At 41.4% G+C, this 11753-nt stretch overlaps 1 long non-coding RNA gene across 6 annotated transcripts; it reads left to right on the forward strand.

Moving 5' to 3' along the window:
• Positions 1 to 284: 284 nt before the first annotated feature.
• LOC118169489 lies at positions 285 to 11174 on the forward strand. 6 transcript variants are annotated; one of them, XR_004752151.1, is made up of 6 exons: positions 285 to 493; positions 4525 to 4781; positions 5189 to 5273; positions 6104 to 6248; positions 9563 to 9681; positions 11027 to 11174. It is a non-coding gene; the product is annotated as an uncharacterized LOC118169489 (long non-coding RNA). The 6 variants fall into 6 exon arrangements; XR_004752149.1 differs by lacking the exon at positions 11027 to 11174 and adding an exon at positions 3956 to 4133 and having other exon boundaries at positions 9563 to 10883; XR_004752152.1 differs by lacking the exon at positions 11027 to 11174 and adding an exon at positions 9254 to 9297 and having other exon boundaries at positions 9563 to 10883.
• The last annotated feature ends 579 nt before the right edge of the window (positions 11175 to 11753 follow it).

Here is an 11753-nt window from a genome sequence, read left to right on the forward strand (position 1 = left end):
CGAAAGGCTGTGAAGAACCATGGAAGAAATCTAGCCATCCACAACCCAAAATGCAGGGTCTGCTGTGGCAGCCCATGGCAGGGGGTGAAGTTCGCAGCTGTGGGCAAAACAGCAGCACACTTTCTTCCCTGCTAAATTCTAGGTCCAGGTGATAAACGCTCGTTAAGAGATGGAGCTAATTGGAGAGGAGATCGGAGAGGAGGTTGGACTTCTGCTGGCTGGGTTGGTGGGAGCTGCAGCTTGCTGGGATTTTCTCCAGGATAAAAGGAGGGTGACAGCAGGACTCAGTTGCTGTCTGTGGGGTTTGCCTTGAGGATGGAGGGTGGGAAGTCTTGGCCCTGGGAGCAGGAGTTTTTCTCCTGGCTCTTCCATGGGAAAAGTAGAGATGCACCATGTCTGGAGGATAGAGGTCCTGGGAGGTGTTTTTCTGGATGGAAGGAAATATGCATCTTCTGAATGGACTTTTTTTTGCTGTTTGACATCTCCTTTCCAGGTGAGTGCCAGTGACCTTTTCATAGGTCCTTTATGAGCTACGTGTTTTGTTCAGTAGCCCACATTGTGAAGCACTGCAGGGTGTAAGGGATCCGGTGAATCCATTGCAGATCAGTTCTGTCAGGTGCCATTATTATTATTTGAATTACTTCATTATTTGGATAAAGATGTGCATTCAGAGGGGTAATAACACTTTATGCTCTCACAGCCTTGGTGTGATTGTTAGTTTTTAGAAAACCTTGCTAAAGCTGTGTTAATGAAAAGGCTGTAAATTATTGTTGCTTTTCCTTCATGCTGGCTGAAAACAAGCAATGCTCAGATGCAGGTCAGTGAAGCTAAATGTATGCCACCCGAAGTTAAGGCAAATATTCAACCCATCACAATCTTATTTTAGGTAGCAGTGCATGCTATGGTTACAGCATGAATCCTGATAAGGTTCCTGTGCTGTGTTGGAAACTCTGATTGTGGTTAAGAATGTTTTCTTCAAGAAAAGCAATCTGCGAGTCAGAGAAAAATCTATTTTTTCTTTAAATAAGCCCACGCTCTATCTTAATAGTGTTTTATTATTTATATATATGCACAGTTCTCACTTTTCTCTGTAGCCTTTTAAAAAATGCAGTCCAGTTCTTACAAAGGGACTGAATACATAAGTGTTAAGGACAAGTTAAGAAAATTTCTGCATCACGTTCTCCACTCCTGCTAATGCCCTCAACCAGCCAATGAGAAGGGCTCTCCTATGGTTTGTCTGTAGTTTTATGGCCTCTTATGAAATACCAGAGGAAGCCCATAATGGAAAGATACTCTTATTTCATGGGGTGTGCCTTGAGGTACACAGCTGTTCTGACCCCTTCCAGGAGCAAGAGTAGCAACTATTGGACTTACAGATATTCTGTCTACCTCACTCCAAAGTGAGAGCTGTGAGTCACTTGTGGCAGTGTGTGCTGGTTTCTGCTGGTTGGCCAGGGAAGGATTTTTGTCTTTCATATCATTGCTGCTGAATGTGTGGATTTTAACATTGTGGAGCATGTTAATAAAGATCAATCGAATACATATCTCTAAAATCTATTTGTAAGGGTAAATGACACAGCAGTGTTCCCTGGTCACTGCTACAGACTCACATCTTGAGAGTATAAAGCGAATGTTCATGAGCTGGATGATACTGATGATGGTAGAGGCAGGCCTTGAGCAGAAACTGCAGTTATTATGCTCCTACCTGTGAGACTGTTGTTGTTCTTTTCTGCTGGAGAAATATTCTAAATACTTAGGATTTGCCACTTCAATAGATTCTTACGGAATCAACAGAAAAATCATGGGTGCTTCTGACTGGAATGATGCTCAGTATGTATCTCAGGATAAAACGTTTTCCAAGCAAAATGGATACATATATATAATTTATAGTCTTGTTTTCTTTTTCCACTTTACCTTGTATTTAAAGGAACATATAAAAAAGAAAGCCAGGTTTAGGCTGCAGTGCAGGAACAAATAGCTACAGCTGTACTCAATATGAGCAGTTTAACAACTGTCTCAGTCTTTAATTCAATTTTTGTCTTGAGTACAAACTTCAGAGTTCAATGTTAGAAGCAATGCCACATGCGAGAAATGATGCATAAAATAGTACTTTCCCAGTCCATTGGCCTGTTGGTGTACATTACAGCGTGCAAGTCTAGCATGAGCCTCCAGTTTCCTGGAGCAACTGAAAGTGTTCTGCTGCATTTAGGCATCTAACTAAAGGGTGACTTTTTACCTTTTGTTGTATTTTCTCCAATTATGACAGTTTTTTCTGCCTTCTGTTCATGTTCAAGTATTTATTATTGCAGACTCAAACAGAGTGCACACTGGTGAGGTCAAATGAGGTCCTGTAACACTCACCACTGAAGCCTGTGGGATGAAGGAACCCTCTTTTCACCTAGACGAGTATAGCCTTGCATAGCAAGTTGCATCTTAGAATATAAAACCAGCGAAGCTTCTTTTGCTGGCTAAAACTTTAATATGTTGTTCCACTGTGCATTGTTTGTGGTCTCAACCAAGCATGTGCCTGCACTGAATGTAGAGACAGCAGGCTGTAAGGGAAAATAATACAGAACATGTGCTGCTGTAAGACTGCTCTCACTGCTCACAGGAGTCTTTCGTTAGGCTTAATTCTTCCAGGAGCAATATATAGCACCTGTGAGTAGGTCAGATACAGCCTAATATCTGTCTGTATGCAAAGAGAGCTATAGCAATATTTCAGCTCTTCAAGCCTCTACATAGGAGTTTCTTGTTTTCCTCTCAATGTCTTTTTTTTTTTTTTTCCTTACTGACAATCTTGCTTAGGGAAAAGGCAAGGAAAAGAGCTGGTACAGAGTATTTATTTAAACTTGAAATGCTGTCTTGGTCTGTAAAAACAAGCCTTTTCTGATTTCCTAGCTCTGTGCATAAGACTTTAACGAGTCACATCTGGTGGTTCTTCATGTCATGTTACATTATGAATCTTTATGGGCAATTAACTGGTTGGGTATGAAAACACCCACACTAGTAATGGGTCAATGGGCACATCCAGTTTCAAAATTCAGCTCAAATTGTTAAGTCTCTCTCCAAAGAAAAAGCACACTATTTTCCTTCTGATGAATTTGATGAGACAGTGGTAAAACACAGAGTAAACAGAAAACTTTCTCTTCATCAATATTGGCTGCTGGAAATGGCTAGTGTTCTTCCTCATCTTGTACTTTAAACAAATGTCAATAGCCAAATAACTTCTATATAATTACATTTATTATGGCCATGAAAATAATTGTCTAAGATGATATGATGAGTTATTTGTACTGTTTTTGGTTTTAAAGTATTACTTAGTGGGTTTGACAACAACAACAAAAATGCAGCCTAACGGGAGTTACATGGCCAAAAAAAAAAGTCTTTTGACCTTGATAACTATGGCTGGGTAAGAGTTGTTGCACAAGGTTGTTTCTTGCCACCCTGCTCCTTCTTGTGTTTCTCCTTTGTGGAGCTTTACATGAGTGCGTTTCCTAAATATTCTTCTGCAGGGGATAAAAAGAAAAACAAGCTCTAAGGAGTGTAGTAACAGGATGAGGAGATAATGGTTTAAAACTAAAAGAGCCTAATATATTTAGATTTATATTAGATATAAGGAGGAAATTCCTCACCATGAGGGTGGTGAGGCCCTCAGCCAGGCTGCCCTGAGGAGCTGTGGGTGCCCCATCCCTGGCAGTGCCCCAAGGCCAGGCTGGGGGTATTTGGGCAGCCTGGGCTGTTTATTTGAGGCCTTAATAATGAAAATATGTTGGTGCTGGTAAAGCACTGTGAGCTGGAGGGATGGGCAGTGCTGTGCACTTGTGGCTCAGCTGCTTGCTGTGTGCAGGAGCCAGGCATGTAAGAAGTTAAACCAAGCATTGTGAAACCTGATCAGGTCTCAACTGTCTGTTTAAAAAGTAACATCTCTAGTTTTTACATGAATTTTTAATTTTAGATGACACCTTTGACTGGAAGTGACAGTGGAGCAGATCATTTGTGTAATTACAGCAACAGTCGTTGAGGAAGGAAAGAATATCTCCAAAGCATATAAAACATGAAATGGATTTGATAGTGTATGAACCCTGTAACCGGAGCTGCAGGAACCTTCTGGCTTAGTGAGGCTATAAAACCGGGTAATGTCTTAGCTGAGGTACTAAAATGTCATGAGATCGGTCTTTCTCTGCTCTTCAGGTGAAGTGAAGTAATTAATACCGTGGAAAACGTGAACTTTTTAATGAGACTAAGAAGGCTTAACCACCCTGCTAACAACAGAGGTGTTAAGGTGCTGGATGGCTGCAGAAGGGGTGCTTAGCACGTGGAAAACTGTGCAATGGGTTTGGAGTTTGCTTTGTTATGCAAATGCTAAATTCTTTTCAGGAGGACAGCAAGCACTGGACATTAGCTTAGTGTAAATAACTGGCTCACTTTCAAGTTGCACCTCTTCTATAAGTGTTTTCAACGTGCCACCATTTTTTTTTTCTTACGACAAGCTGTCCTTAAGCTAATAATTCTTTCTCATTGCAGGGTGAGGTACTTTACACTTCGTTCTAGGAAACATCATGCATGATGTAAATGTGTCAGGGTTTCCTACGATGAACGCACAAAGCAATAAGCAGAAAAGCTGGAGTATCCACAAAGCAAGATTGAAGTGATATGCTGCCGAAAAGGAAAATTCCTGTAATGGTAAAACAAATGCTTAGGATGTGTTGCAAGCAACAAATTCCTTAAATACCGTGTGAGAAAGTCCTGGGCACAATAGCCTGTACACAACTGAGAACCTGGTAATGATCCTAGAAGTCTGTTTTTGATAAATGGGAAGTTCTTTTCTGCTATTTAAAAATCTGAAATCAAATGCAATTTTTTTTGGCTTATGTGAATATCACAGCTAATTAGCCTTAGTTAAGTAAAGCATAGCCTTTTTAAATTAGAGACAAGTTCCTTTGCCCTCTGAAGAATTGTCTGTTATTTACATTGTTAATATTAATATCCTGCAGCCTCTAAACTCTGAGTTGGTGTCATTGGAGACAGCCTTGTAACAAACAACTTGGATCTCCAGTAAAATCACGACTTTAAGAGATTTTTTTTTAAAAAAAGTTCAAACAAGTAGTGGTGAGTGGAGTCTCATTTTTAAGGTAAAACTCAGATTCAAGATGCAAGCCTCTGAAAGCTTGGTTTGTGCCTTCTCCAGAATATCTTGTATGCAATTGAGCCGAAGCTGTCAGAGCAAGTGAAGCTGTCCCACCAGTGCTGGTGGGAACTCCAGGAGCTGTAAGGTGGGTGAGCCATGGGCAGTGGAGGAGGTGAGGTGCTGCTCTTGATGATGCTGCAAAGCTGAAAGGGGTCTCTGGGCACAGGGGGCAGCATGATGGGGATATTGGGAGTAGGTAGTAAGCTCTTTTGTTCCTGCTCTGTCATGCTTCTGTAGCAGGTGGATGAAAACCAGGCCTTGAGCAGGAAGATTTATCAGTGTCCCTGCTTGCCACCTCACTTAAATCAAAATTACCTAAGGATTGTGACAATAGTTGCAACAGTATAGAGTGGTGGCAATTGCATAAACAAATGATGCTTTAAAGCAACAACTTTGCAGATTTCCATGTGCCATGGTATGTGAGAGCAAATGAGAACACTCTTGTGTTAACCACAAAAAGTGTCTGAGCATGAGGGTGCTGAGCTATTGCAGAGCTGGGGGAAAGGCAGAGGTTTGGTTGTGTTATAAAAATTACCGTGACAGAGGAGAAGAAATTGCATTTCAGAGTTATCTTCTTGAACTGCACCGATATGAGCAGAGCAGGGATAGTGGGTATGGGATTTAGTGTGCTGTGGAGGCAGGTGGGACACTCCATCCTCTGCTATCCCCAGCTTCTCAGGCTGGGCCTGACCTAAGCAAGTGCTTTGCAGCAGGCTGGTGTTCAGCTCATAAAGCACAGGTGAGGAATAAGTGAATGCAGATCAACTGGAAAACTATGAGAAGTATTACTAGAGATGAGGTAGAAATAAGAATTTATGCTGAAAGGTTTAGGTTAATGGCTCTTAGATGCTGCAAAAAATTGCAAGACTCAGAATAGAATGATCTTTACTCTTTGTGTTTTGCTTGCACTTGCAGATCATGGTGAAAACCAAATGCTTCCTGAGATAGGTACTGTTCTCGTGCCTACATATACACCAGGAAGACTGGAAAACTGCCCCAGAGAGCTAAATGTCTAGTCAACATCAAAGACAGCAGAGAGGTGCCTGGCTGTGCTTTGTGTGTAAGTACTGTTGTATTACAACTCATTGTGGACTGAAAATCTGTTTTCACACACACAGTAAAAATAGAGGATTTCCACCAAAGTTGAGGTCTTCCATATGTGTCCTGATGGACAACAAAGTAACTTGAAGTCCTTCATCAGGTGCTCTATTAAATGATCAAATCTGAAAGTAAATGTTATTAATAAAGAATTAAGCACTGAAATAGGATGTATGGTTTCAAATTGAAGGCCATACAATCCAATCAATAGCTGACACCTAGCTAACAATACCCAAACTGCTTGGGAGGTTTAGAAGACCCTGTCCCATTAATTGTAATAGTAACTGAGCACCCAGGTCGCCAAGATGACTTTAAAGTCTGTCTAAACATATCTTTCTGCTCAGTGTTCACAGGGTTGGGTGGAAGCAAAGACTCTGGGATATGATAATTTCATACTAGAATAAATCTTGTATAAGTTAAAATCCCTGCAAGCTCCAAAGTAGTAGGAGTTATGTACTGGGGAATCTTTAACAAGATTACTGGTTCAATAAATGAAGATTTTATCTCAGCTCCTTTGAGACAAGGAAGACACCAAGGGACTGAAGAGAAGCAAATACAACCTCAGCTTGCAGAGGGAGGAGGAAGGCTAGGGAAAAACAGCCAGGATATGATAGACTAGTACATCTGACCTTGGTGCTAGGCAGAACTCTAGAAACATTAATAAAAGATGAGATCAGAACATCTGGAGAAATAAACTAGTTGGCACGGTTTCATAAAGGGTAAATCCTGTCTGACAAATCAGTTGGAATTTTTTAGGGAGCTAATGTAGAAAGCAGGCACGGGTGAAAACATTGGGCTTAATTTTGTCTTTTTTGGACTCCAGGCACTAACTGAAACAGAAAAGATGGCTTGCATAACTAAAGCACGGTTTAGAATCTCTCTGTAAGAGGGAGGAAAGTGAGGTGTAACAGGAGGCAGTATCAATCTACAGCGGATGCTGAGGATTAAGCAACAGCTCCATGAAAGTGTTCTGCAAAAACATGTATAACATGGTGTCTAGTGAGGTGAATAAAGTGAAGTATATGGATTAAATCTAGAAAGGGCTTCTGCACAAGATGAGGGAAGTATAGAAATGTGCCTCAAAGCAGGTGATGAATCAACTAAACCCCGGGGGGGGGGGGAGGTGGAACTGTCTGCTTGTACAATTGAAAGATGCATACGAGGAGAGTAGATGAATGATTGAAAAACTCAAACTTACCTGAATCACAGAATGTGTTCATAAATGCAGTGTAAAGAAAAGTAGGTGAAATAATAGTACAAATGAATTTGATTCAAGCAGGTTGAAAGAAACTTAAATTCCTGTCACAGTGTCCAAAAGGAGGCAGCCTTCATGGCCATCTAGCTGGCCTAAAGCATAGGGAGATATCAATGGAGCAGGGAGTGGGGTTTGGTATGGTTTTTCTCTAGTGAAAGCTCTACCTTGTCTAGTTATGTAGTTGAAGGCCAAGTGATTAATCTTAAGTATTAAGACAAGAGGAAGGGCTGTGTGTGGGCAGTGCTGGAGGCTCAGCTGGTGGGCAGTGCCTTGCGTGTCTGGATGCTCTGCCAAAGGGCACGAGGAAAGGCCAGAGCTGTACCTGGAGAGAGATCTTGTTTTATACACTGAATCCTGTGCTGCTTGTCACATCCTTGTCATTCACAGAGGCTCTTCTCGCTCCCTCATCTGGGCGCCCCCCCCCCCAGAAGACAAAAATTGTAAGGTGGAAAGCAAAATAAAATCAGAAGGGTAAGAAAAGTACTTAATAAAAATCCTCTTATAAATACTGAAGACTTCCAATAAGGAAGAATAGTGCTAAAGGTGACTAGCATGAAGTTGAATGGCTTTAAGCTAAACACGTGTCAGGGTCTGGGTTTACTGTTCATGTAAATGGATGAGGAGACAAAGTGCATCAGCGCAGGAATGCCATTGAGCAAAGTGACTGTGTACACATGCTGTGACCTACAAGTGATTAGCTAGCAGCAATCTTGCTAGCTTTATTGTTGAGTCACAAAAACACTTGCTGTATATATGACCTGCTAATTAGTCCACTAGCGCAGCTACTAATACACTAATTTATGGAGAAACAACATGAGAAAAAAGAGGCAATGCACAGTTTTTTTTTATGGAGTTGCATGCACATTCTCTTATCCAAAGTGTACTGAAATTTGTGAATAAAAATAGAAATACCACTGTTGCCTCATGCTCAGTGACACTGTTGATGTGATGTGAGCCAGAGCAGCACAACATTCTCTGCTCTAAGAAAATCTCTTTTTCCATCAGATTGTATAAGCGCGGCATAAAGCCACTCTCACATTTTTCTTAGCATTATTTAAATGCACTTGCTAAATTGTGTGTGCAGGGTGGGTTTTTCTTCAGGGCAAACACTTGGCAAATCAGTGTGGCCAAAATAAAATTCATCTGAAACCTTGAAGGCAAAACTTAATGTGAAAGAAGAAAACATTTCTTAGGGCTGGAAGTTCACATCCTTTTGCTGGTTTATATGACTCGTGCATACTTCTGCTCTTCATGGGTTTGATTAGGAATGATGACCCCAAAATACAATTGGGATGTTATTTTGGGATTTGCTGTCTGAGCAAAACCAGGAAATATAAAAACCTTGTGAGAAACTGCTCTAATGTACTGCTAACACTTTTTTGTAGGGCCAAGATTGAGGGGCAGTGCAAGTTGCAAGGTTTGTGTTTAACTTCTCAGGTGCATTTCCTTTTGAATCTGGCTGCTCTGGTAGTTTTCTGCCATTTCCCCCCCACACCCCTCACTGATATTAATTTTAACAATATTTGTATTTAGTTCTACTAGAGGATTAGTTCAGTTACTTCAAGACACATTGTGTTATATATGATGGAGCAAATATAAACTGGAATAACTCCAGTGCCTTCCCACAGCATGAGGCTGTTGTGTCAATGAAGCTGTATTTCTCTTTTAACCCACTTCTCACTTTTCTGCTTTTTTTTTTTTTTTTTCCCCAGTGCCTCCAGGAATGAGTCACTAATAGCTGCTATTCAGGAAAAAAGTGAGAACTCTTTCAGTCCATAATTCACCTTCACAATTCAAGTAACGGAGTCACTTTTGAACCTTTCTATATTGCATCATTACATAACCACCAAAACAGATGCCGTGCCCTGTTCGTAAAGATAATACCAAATTCACTGCAGGACCGCTCCGATCTCCCTTTCAAGTCCTGTTCAGGTCAATAGGATTTCATCACATACTCCTAAACTGATGTCAGGTGCTTGGAGTCGCTGTACCTGCTCCCCATCCGTGTCATTTTCTTTCAGTGATGAGCTGTGTGTGTGACTGATGCTGCATGCTGGTGGCTCATCCTGCTGCACGTGGTGCTGTGACCTGCCTAATCAAGCGCCATGAGACTCTAACCTGCAGAACATGATGGGGATCGGTACACAATTTAAATCTGTCATGTTTTTTTTTTTTTTTTCCCTGCTACAGATAAAAGTATGTTGATTTGCCAGCCCCAACTGTGAAATGTTCCCACTGCCTGAACCATTTTCTGCACAACACTTGTTTTCTTTGTAAAAGCTTTTTTCTATTGATCTGAATTGACTTGTGCAGGAAAGCCTTGTGAGTTCAATGCAAATTGTTACTGGGCACTTACTGTGAGCAGCAGAGCAATACAAAAGGATGCTGTTGATGTAGATGTGCAGTGTATGTATTTCAGGACGTCTCCCTGTATTGATATTTGGTCTGATCTTGCTTTCAGAGTATAAGCAAGTAGTCAATTAATGCATTTTTAAATGTTTTGAGGAGAAGCTAAATCTAAAATCCGAGGAGGGCATATGTTTGGTAGAGCAATGCTGAATCTGTGCATCTTTCCATTTTCCAGACTGAACTGAAATTGATCTAATTCTTTCAGCTGAGACAACATCAACTACTACTTTTGTCCCAGGTGTACGTTGGAGATGGGGAAAGGCACCAAAATGCCACCAGAAACAGCATCTCTTTTAGCTTTTTTTTCCCTTGCTGAAATAATTGTTTTTAAGAAGTTCTCTTTCTGTGAGTCAGTTGTGCAGCTCAGTTCCTTTAATGAAAACCTGTGAGTAGGTTTGGGGTCAGAAGAAGTATCAGTTTAATGATTTAACCATGCATACTCTGGAGCCCCCTTGAGCTCCCTGCTGCACCCAATGTTCTCAGCCCGCAGGTTGCCCACATGCCACAGTGAGTGGGGTGAAGTCTTGTTTGTTTGAGGAGTATCTGTGCTAGCAGGATTTGGCCCTTCATACTTTTGTTCAAAAACACTGAATGTTATACAGCAGCAAGGCTTGTTGTAGTTCAACATTTCTACATCTGTGATAGAATAAAGCGCCCAAAGAGAACGCTTGCAGTATTCATGATGGTATTCTAGCTCCAGACTAAGAAGGATTTGATGGGAAAAAGACAAACTACTGAATCTTCTGTTCATGAACTAAATCTCCAGGAGCGTGCACGTGGAGCAGCAGACCACAGGAAGCTCTTCCACCCAGCTGAGCCGTGCTGTTTACCCAAGGTCTGTCCCAGCAGCTCCCACCTCTGAGCCTTTCCTGAGCATGAGCTACAAAATTCAGTTCAAAGCTGTCAACCAAACCATAAATTATCAAATTTATACTTGCATTAAAATATCTCTGAGGCTGGCCTGCACATTTTTGATAAATCAATAAACTTAAAGCTGGCCTCCGCTGGAGGAAGTTGCATTTCTGAATTATTTTCAATTTTGACATCTGCACAAGTGCTGTGTTGGGTTTGCTCAGTTGGAGAACCTGGGTTTACACTTCCTCTGCATGGAGCAAGGATGTGCCTCCAAGTCTCTCATGCCAAGGAATGGAAACATTCACATCAAATATGAACAAAATGTAAGGATTTGGCTTTGTTGGGCAAATATGTGATTCCTTTTTACATGAATTGAAGAGCAGCTATGGCTAAAATGACTGTCCTTCATGGGGAACATGCTTCCCATGCTATGATTCTCATCTGCTGGAGAAAATAAGCAGAAAACAACTTTTAGTGCATACATTCAGAGATAACTTTGCACCAGCGGTGCCAGCTTGCAAAGGATGGTGTCTGGTTTGATGGTGAGTGGCTGCTCACTCTGCACTTACAACAAGAGTTCTTGACAGAAACTTTCATAAAAAGTGTAGTTTTCAACACAGGGTCCAAAGACTTCTTTTGCTGATTAGGTTGAGGCCAAATCCTTTCTTATCAGGCCAAGGAAAAATTAATGCCAATGCCATTGGGTGTTTTTGTGTACTTTTTTTTTTTTTAAGAGTGATTGGTTTGTGCAGAGGCAAGATGACTCCTCTGCTTGTCCATCTTTGCCTTGCTCTCTCCTGCCATGGTGAAGATGATGCATGGCTTCAAAAAAGGAAGATCTTTGCAGGGGGCTGTGGTGGGTAGGAGCCTCCGAGGAGCCTTGTGCTGTCTTGCGGGGGCACCATGGGAACCTGTGGGGCAGGAGAGCTGCCACAGGTTAGAGACTGG

This window comes from Oxyura jamaicensis, chromosome 6 (assembly GCF_011077185.1).
Source record: "Oxyura jamaicensis isolate SHBP4307 breed ruddy duck chromosome 6, BPBGC_Ojam_1.0, whole genome shotgun sequence".
Classification (NCBI taxonomy): Eukaryota; Metazoa; Chordata; class Aves; order Anseriformes; family Anatidae; genus Oxyura; species Oxyura jamaicensis.